General features: G+C 34.9%; 1 long non-coding RNA gene across 3 annotated transcripts in view; it reads right to left on the bottom strand.

Annotated features, from left to right (window-relative positions):
• LOC143684798 (uncharacterized) overlaps positions 1–6,535 on the bottom strand; it is a 70,414-nt gene extending 63,879 nt beyond the window's left edge. For all 3 annotated transcript variants that reach the window (XR_013176171.1, XR_013176179.1, XR_013176176.1), the window contains exons 1-2: positions 6,437–6,535; positions 6,043–6,124 (exon numbers count right to left, since the gene is read on the bottom strand). This is a non-coding gene — a long non-coding RNA (uncharacterized LOC143684798). The remainder of the gene's footprint in view (positions 1–6,042; positions 6,125–6,436) is intronic.
• Between the last annotated feature and the right edge of the window lie 1,344 nt (positions 6,536–7,879).

A 7,879-nucleotide genomic window follows, 5' to 3' on the forward strand; every position in this document is an offset into this window, starting at 1 on the left:
TTTGAGCATATGCCATGTTAGATACGTTGTCCTATCTCCTGAGTTTCTACTATATGCAAAATGGAGCTGATAATAGCTGTTTTCATATAGGTGGTTGGAAAGATTAAATATATTTTAGTTATAATATTTGAGAAAAATGCTAGGTGAACAAACAGCATTATAAAATTTAATCCATTAGTTAAGTCCTGCAGTATTTCACACAACTTTCCCCTACTATCTTTAGGCATGATTTACTTTTTTGTTCATTATAGAGATTTTGAGTTTGTGCTCTTTGTCGTTTCCAAATCACATATTCTTCTAAGGTGAAGCACTTCCATATTTTACCACTATTTCCAGTTACAGTGTAGAGTCTTGAGGTTATTTGTCATATTGAAATTTTACTGCTTTAGTTATGCAGTTAATTTGACATTTTCCATTCACAGCACTTCTTATCAACATGGAAAAAAATTATGCTCTGACGTTTTTTTACCATGTTGCCTCAGAAACTTTGAAGTCATATTAATATCACCCACAATCCTCTGTAACCCTTAAGGAAAGAAAGAAGGTTTGGCATTTAACAAAGGCTATTGATGACGTTCCCATGATAATGACTCCATTCCTCCTAGATGAGGAGACTGAGTTGATGTCTCTGGCACTTTACCACAATAGATATTTATTTCTCAGTTTATCAATAAAGGTATTTTGTGTATTATGTCCTTAGAAAGATGATGGCCTGTGAAAGATACTATGTATCTACTACCCCCCTTCTTTTTTTACCAAAAGGACCTTTATTTTGCTCATCAATGGGCCCAGCTTAAAGGGAAAAAAAAATGCTACATTTCTCAACCTGGGAATGTGTAAGAGTAGTTATGTAAACTGATGCTAGCCTATGAGATCTGTTTATTCAACAAATAATTTTGAGTTTTCACTATGTGTTCTAGTTTGCTAGCTGCAGGAATGTGATGCATCAGAAATGGAATGGCTTTTTAAAAAGGGAATTTAATAAGTTACAAGTTTACAGTTCTAAGGCCAAGAAAATGTCCCAATTAAAGCAAGTCTACAAAAATGTCCAAATTAAGGTACCAAAAGAGGTTATTTTCACTCAAGAAAAGCCAGTGACGTTCAGGGTTTCTCTCTCAACCGGCAACGCGTGTGGCAAACATGATGACTCTACTAGCTTCCTCTCCAGTCCTCGCGCTTCATGAAGCTCCCCTGGGCCATTCTCCTTCTTCACCTCCAACAGCTACTGGCTGATGAACTCTGTGGTTCTCTTGTCATTCTTTGAAGCTTTCTTCAAAATGTTTCCTCTTTCAAAGGATTCCAGTAAACTAATCAAGACCCACGTGGAATGGGCGGAGATAATCTAATCAAGTCCCCAGCATACAGCACTGAATAGGGTTTAAAAGAAATGGTTACTCCAAGTTTGGATCAGATTAAACATGGCTTTTCTAGGGTAAGTAATCCTTTCAAACCAGCTCACCATGTGCCAGGGATGCTTCTAGGTGGTGAATGAGATGTTAGCAAAGGGAAGCCTGCTAGGGATAATTGGGAAAGCACTGCTGTCTACAAATAGGTACATTGCTCCTGTCTGTTCCTTCCTCCCTCTTCATGTCTGGATGGTGGATGTTATGGCTAGAGCTACAGCAGTCATTTTGTCAAGATGAAGGAAAAGCCAGTGGAATTGCAGGGTCTTTAGCCTTGTGATTCAGCCTTGGATGCAATGTGTCTGCACAGCCTATGACACAAGAAAACATTAATGATCTCTTTCATTGAAAGCCATGACTATTTAGGTGTTTTGTAATAAACAGAAAATACAGTATTTAATTGATTTATGTTTTTATATATTATGATAGGAGTTTTTCATTTCCCTTTAATAAACACTGTGTCCCACCTTATGGTATTTACTGTTGTTCAGGAAAATTTTTTTAAAGATTCTTATTTTGAAAAGCAGCTTAGAATATAAATTATGGAATAACAAACATCAGAAATTTTCTTTTTAATCTTAGAGATTCTATTCTATAATATGCTTTCTTTAAAAATGTGCATATTGAAACTCAGAGGGATTAGATAATTTATGTAAAATCATACTACTAATTAGTAGGTGAATTAGAATGTAATTCAGTTTTCATTGATACCTATTTCAATAAGCTTTGAGGATCATTGATTCTGCAGAATATCATAGTGGCTATTATACTGTTATTACACGTTCCATTGTCCAAGGAGTTTGGGAAATATTGTAATAATGTTAAGCAGGTCAGTTTTCTTAGGACTTCTCAGAGCCTTTAATATACAAATGCAGATGATGAATCTTGAAAAACAGAAGTGTGCAAAATATTCTCAACTATGTTATGCCAGGGATGCTGCTTTTCTTGGAACATTTCATGGGACTGGTATTCTGAGGAATACACTTGGAGAAACAAAATCATTTATTACTTCATCTCAAAACCTTTGAGAAATGATTCAAGATATAAATAGAAAATATAGCTAAAAGTTATCAGGTCATAGTTAAACATACTAAAAATTATAGCAGCTCTTTCTGTTATAAGGAACTTAAGCACTGAAAAATTTAAAATCTAAGTATCCTAGGTAGGAAAGATCTTTGTGCAAAAAAAGTTAAAGACTGCCATGCTAATTTTAAATTTGCAAAGGAGGAAAACTGAATATTTCATTTCATAAATGGTATGTTATTGCTTCACTGGGCAAATATCAATCCATATTTAAGCATCAAATGTATTAATTTATAATCTATTATGTTAATTACTAAAATTTAAAACTGGATGAGCTAAAATAATTCATATTTTTTACTTAACAAGGAAAATACATTAGTAATTTAGGAACAAAGTAAAATATTTACAGGAACAAAATTTAACTATAGTCATTTTTCTTTGACAACTTTTTATTATTTGGTCTTCAGCAGCCAATCTATGACTTGTTTTTAGTTCTTTACTTCTCAGTCTGATGTTAGAAGAATGAGTCTTATTCTAAGGATATTTAATTTGGTGATGTTACCTCCTTTATGACTTTGCCGCCATCATGTGGATAAGAAGTTTATTAAATGTCAGAAAAAATGCCAAGCTTAAAAAAAAATGTTGAATCTTTAGATTTATGTCAGGTCTTTTTATCCTAGGGTCTCGTGACTCCCTGAAAGTTCTCTCCAAGGGATTCACGATGCTTGCAAAATTTCTTGGTATAGCATATGTTTCTGGTGAGCTTTCATCACAGCCTCAAAGATCTTGTTACCAAATAATGATTAAGAATCATTAACGTGAGTTATACTATTGAAAATGTAAAATCTAAAAACGTTAAATGAACTTTTAAAATGTATTCCACTTTTGGTGGCAGCACTACACTCGAGGGAAGATACTATATAATAACAAGAAAAAATATTTTTAAATAAAAGCAACTTTTCTGATGGGCCTTAGGATTAACATCCCATGCTTATTGTTGTATCTCCAGTGTATGCTGATATTTCATCCTTCTTAGAGGTGTCGCAGTTCTTCAGAGTCGTCATAAAGGTTTCCTAAGACACTACATATGAGAAAGAGACCTGTAGGACTGTAAAATGAAATTCACACTGGGTCTTCAAAAGTGTGAGCTTTTAGTCTGAGGAAACAAATTCTACCATGTTTCGTATTCTGTGTCATCAAAAGAAATGCATTTTCAGTGTTCCAAAAGAATTGAAGTCGAAGTGTTTTGTTTCAAAGTATTTTACCATTGAAACTGAAAATCCAAATAACTAGTAAACTACTTTCTTTAAACAAAATTATAAGGCATTTTTGCCAAGTAATGATTATTTGCAAACTCAAAAGAAGACTGGAATTTTCTCAACAGCTGGCATAATTCTTTCCTGGTTGTCTTTATGCAGAAATCCAGATATTTGAGCTATAAGATACATTTAATCCACCCAAGGTGATCATTTAAGGAAGGCCAGCTGTCACCATCACGAATGGCCATGTTCAGTCCAATCTTTGCACCCAGATGACAAAGCCTGCAATTTCTTCAGCAGCTGGTGTCCTATTGACCATCAGAAAAAATCCAGATGTGGGAGGGAAACTGGACACAGACTATCATGTTGTTTTTAGAACAAAGAGGTCCTAAAACGCCCTACTAGAGCATTCAGCAACATTCACAGTTTTGTTGTTGTTCAGTTTTTTGTTTTAGCTTTGTGGGTTAGATGCATACTAAATTTCAACAAAACATGTCTACTTAGGTTTATACCATCAGGAGATTCAGAAAACATGGTTACTGCAAATCTCTATTTGGGAAATTTTCTGAGGAACTTGATGAGAAAGAAAATCAGGTTTTAAGTGAAAAATGTAAAACGAATGTAAGAATATTTCTGGAATGAAAACATATTTTTACTAATTTATCAACCATAAAATTCTTTAACCCAGTGAACCTCCTGACATCTCATGCATCTCCAGACAACACTGTCCAAGGGAACTTTAGGTGATGATAACACTCCATATCTGCCCTGTCTGATACTGGCTACACACGGCTATTAAGCACTTGAAATGTGATGGAGAAACTGAATTTTTAATTTTATTTCATTTTAATTAATGAGAATTAAAATAGCCACATATAGCTGGAGCCTGTATTGGATGTCAGAGCTCTAGAGAATCAGTTGTAAAGTGAGACACCATGTTTTATCCCCATGACTTATTAAGTATAATCAGCCAGAAAAAATAAAAATAGAACTGTAAACTTACAACTTAATAAATTTTTCCTTTTTAAAAGCCATTCTGTTTCTGGTATATCACATTCTAGTGGTTAGCAATCTTAGAGAACCTGTCCTTCACATGTAAAGACAGATAGTTTGATCAGTTTTCAGTATGACGTGCCTATTTCTAGATTTTTAACTATGTACCAGAATAACAATATCATATTAAACAGAAGATTGTTTTATCTCTGATATAAGATCTCTATAATAACTTCTAAGCTTTTTAATACATTAAACTGAATTTGAGATTTTAGCAGGATTCTTTATAAACTTTGTTATAAATTTTTCCATCTTTAGGTTTTAGAATAAAGTTTTAAAGGAAAAATTTTAAAGTTGAAGTCCATTGGCTATTTGTGGACCACTTATATTTCCAGAAACCACTGCTGACTTTTAAATGACACAAAAAACTAGAGTTTGTTTCAAAAGTTTGAGAAGCAAGTTAATAACATTGTAGCCTTGTCATTAAATGATTGAACCTTATAATCACATATTTGAGATTAAAATATCACCACTTCAATGGCATTTAAAAATTAGAGTTTCTTAATAGTAAGCAGAGTGTATCCTAGGAAGAAACCATATACACTGAAGCATAAGCAGGAATCAGTCATGAAATCATAGCAATGATGTGTGGACTGTGGATGAGGCTGCGGCAGCTTAGGTTGGAGCAAAGTCAAACTTCACAGCTATTCTCCATCTTAGTCTCCAGCTGCCAAATTGACATCTCTCTGCATGAGTGTTTTTAGGTTTACATTTCTGAAGTGGCAATATGGGGATGTTTTCTTAAAAGAGCAAAGAAAGCAATGCTTTCATCGAAAGAAAAAGTGAAATGGTGTTTGTGGTTCAATCAATCTCAGGGAGAGGAAAAACATTCAATATCTTGAAAACAATTTGGTTTTGCTCAGGCCATGTTGGGGTCATGGCAATGAATGGCAAAATGTTATTTGTTTAAAATGGGCTCTGGCATGGAGGGCAAATGAGACCCAGACAAATGAACTGCTTTGGAAACTTTTTATACAGTCTCTGGTAACAGCAGCTCAGGAGTGGAATGTACTAAGGAAGAGGAAATATCAAACCCAGCCTAATCAAATATTTTTCTAATCCAAAATTGAATATACTTTGGTTTTACAGGCCCCAAGAGGTGCATCAAGTGGATAAATTACATAGCATAGCCACAAACAACTAAGTGGAGTATTTGTAAGTCATAAGACAAGAAGTTAGGTACAGTCAAGGATCATTAACGCCCCTTATTCCATACAAAATTGCTTGAGAAATTAGTTTCCATAATCCACTTCTAGCTTGTACAGTTGTGTTTTGAACTGTGGAACAGGGGAAAGGGTTCTTACCTTCAATGACCTGGGTCCCCATTCTTTGCCTTCTATTGTTTTTGTTACCATGGATAAATTACAGCTCTGAGAACATTCTTTCCTGCATGCAAAAAGTATGGGTCATAATGATAAGAACAGCAATAAACAGAAAATGTGAATGACAATTAAAAACATAATTGGAATCCCAGAGTGACTTGAACAGTGAGTGAAAAAATATTTGCGAAGTCTCCTTGGGGAATGGTGAGAAAGGGGGGAAATTCAACTTCCCCATTTGGAAAATTCCTGATATTCTTGCAAGCAGTGGGAACAACCAAATCAATAGGCCAAGCCCTCAATGTTGGGGTTTGTTCATATGAAACTTATCCCCTCAATGGACAACCTAAGCCTACTTAAAATTAAGCCTAAGAGTCACCCTCAGGGAACCTTTTTTTGTTGCTCAAATGTGGCCTATCTCACTCTCAGCCAACATGGCAAACAAACTCACCGCCCTCCCCCTCTCTATGTGGGACATGACTCCCAGGGATGTAAGCCTCCCTGGCAACATGGGACAGAAATTCTAGAATGAGCTGGGACTCAGTATCAAAGGATTGAGAAAACCTTCTTGACCAAAAGGGGGAAGAGCGAAATGAGACAAAATAAAATGTCAGTGGCTGAGAGATTTCAAACATTTGAGACATTATCCTAGAGGTTAAACTTGCGCATTTTATAGATATACCCTTTTTAGTTTAAGATGTATTAAAGAGGCTAGAGGAAAGTGCCTGAAACTGTGGAGCTGTGTTCCAGTAACTATGTTTCTTAAAGATGAATGTATAATGATATTGCTTTCACAATGTAACTATGTGATTGTGAAAACCTTGTGTCTGATGCTCCTTTTATCTATGACATTGACAAATCAATAAAAAATATGGATTAAAAATAAATAAATAGTAGGGGGAACAAATGTTAAAATAAAAAGATTGAAATACTAGTGGACAATGAAAGAAAGTGGTAAGGGGTATAGAAAAAAATAGGGGAGACAAAGGTTAAAATATACTGAGTAGATGAAAATACTAGTGATCAATGAGAGGGGCGGGTAAGAGGTAAGATATGTATGAGTGTTTTCTTTTTTTTAATTTCCTTTTCTGGAGTGATGCAAATGCTCTAAGAAATGATCATGGTGATGAATATACTACTATGAATATACTACTATGTGATGATATTGTGAGCCATTGATTATACACTATATACAGAATGTTTGTATGGTAAGAATGTTTATGTTTTTATGTTGTTTTGGTTTGAGAATAAAAAAATAAATAAAAATAAATAAATTCCAGCTTTAAGTAAAAAAAAACAAAAAGCCCAACTAGGAGACCAAAGATGTTTGATCTATAAGCCTTCGCTGCATTTATAAATCCACAGACATATATTATTTTCTTGTTGAAAATGATGTATCAGTCTGGGTTCATGATTCTACCCTACTTAGCTTTCTTATTCATTTCCAGTTGTTTTTTTAACTACCTCAGTCCTAATAAGCATTTATCATGTCCGTCCTGTGTGTCAGGTTCAGGAGCCAAAAGAGATACCTAAAGGAGAGATGACTCCCAGGGATGAGTCTGGCCCTGGCATCATGGGATTAACAATGCCATCCTGACCAAAAGGGTGAAAAGAAGTATAACAAATAAGGTGTCAGTGGCTGAGAGAGTTCAAACAAAATCAAGAGGCTACTCTGGAGGTTGCTCTTATGCAAGGTTCACTTAGACCTTGCTACCTGTCATAACTTGTCAAACCCCAACCAGAACCATCCCAGCCAATCCTAAAGAACACTTAGGGCAATGAATAAGAGTCTACAAAGGTTCCATGCACTAGGGAAACTTTC

This window comes from Tamandua tetradactyla, chromosome 1, assembly GCF_023851605.1.
Source record: "Tamandua tetradactyla isolate mTamTet1 chromosome 1, mTamTet1.pri, whole genome shotgun sequence".
In the NCBI taxonomy this organism is placed as follows: Eukaryota; Metazoa; Chordata; class Mammalia; order Pilosa; family Myrmecophagidae; genus Tamandua; species Tamandua tetradactyla.